A 1,371-nucleotide genomic window follows, 5' to 3' on the forward strand; every position below is an offset into this window, starting at 1 on the left:
GATTTCATAATATCGCCGAAGGGCGAGTGCTGAAAGATGTCCACGGCAGTAAACTCCATGATCGGCGCCCAATCGGATTCGATCGGCAGAGGTGCGAATGGTTCGGAGTCCGGAGATGAGTCCGGCTCCTTGGAATCACGAGTCTCACGGAGTCCGGGGCTGGTGTTCGGCTCGATTGCCGTTGGGATCGCAGCCCCCGAGGCGGCGTCCAACCGCCCATCCTTGATCGGTGCAGTTGGCTCCGAATTAAGGGTCGAAGCCGATGCGGGTGCGGCTTCCAGGGCACTGTTCGACGGTAGAGCTAGATCATGCTCGTCGGGACAGTGCGGCGCACTCGGCAGTGGCTCGAATCCGTCGAAGATCAAGTCCCCGCGGATGTCAGCCGTGTAGTTTAAACTTCCAAATCTGACCTGATGGCCAGGGGCATAGCTTTCGATCTGCTCCATATGGCCAAGTGAATTGGCCCGCAGTGCGAAGCCGCCGAAGACGAAGATCCGTCCGGGGAGGAAGGTCTCACCCTGGACTGCATCGCTATTGATGATCGTAGGAGCCATCGAGCCTGATGGCAACGACACAGAGGAACTCTCAATGAAAGCACCAATGTCGGTGTCAAAACCGGCGGATCTCGGGTAGGGGGTCCCGAACTGTGCGTCTAGGCGGGATGGTAACAGGAGGCAAGGGACACGAAGTTTTACCCAGGTTCGGGCCCTCTTGATGGAGGTAAAACCCTACGTCCTGCTTGATTAATATTGATGATATGGGTAGTACAAGAGTAGATCTACCATGAGATCGGAGGGCTAAACCCTAGAAGCTAGCCTATGGTATGATTGTTGTTGTGTATGTTGTCCTATGGACTAAAACCCTCCGGTTTATATAGACACCGGAGAGGGTTAGGGTTACAGAAAGTCGGTTACAATGGTAGGAGATCTGCATATCCATATTGCCAAGCTTGCCTTCCACGCCAAGGAAAGTCCCTTCCGGACACGGGGCGAAGTCTTCAATCTTGTATCTTCATAGTCCAGGAGTCCGGCTATCCGAACACCCCCTAATCCAGGACTCCCTCAGACGGACTTTCATCTTATGGGAGTTTGACCCGGCCCAGCACCAGACTCTACGCGAGATCTTCGACACGACGCATAAGGACGTCTGGAAGGTGCTGTTCAAGGGCGCCGAGGTCCCTCCTTCTCTTACCAAGGACCGCGGGCTAAGAGCGAAGCGCCCTGCGAATCCGGTAAGTTCTGTACATCTGGTAGGGTATTTATTCCCCATAGCTTAACCATGTGCGGGGTCTGAGCTCCCATGCCTTTGACAGGACTAGGTGGAGGCATCGGAGCAGATTAACTATCCGGCCCCACTGCCTGAAGACCCTGC

Source organism: Triticum urartu, chromosome 1A (genome assembly GCF_056163025.1).
Source record: "Triticum urartu cultivar PI428250 chromosome 1A, HENAU_Tu73, whole genome shotgun sequence".
Taxonomy (NCBI): Eukaryota; Viridiplantae; Streptophyta; class Magnoliopsida; order Poales; family Poaceae; genus Triticum; species Triticum urartu.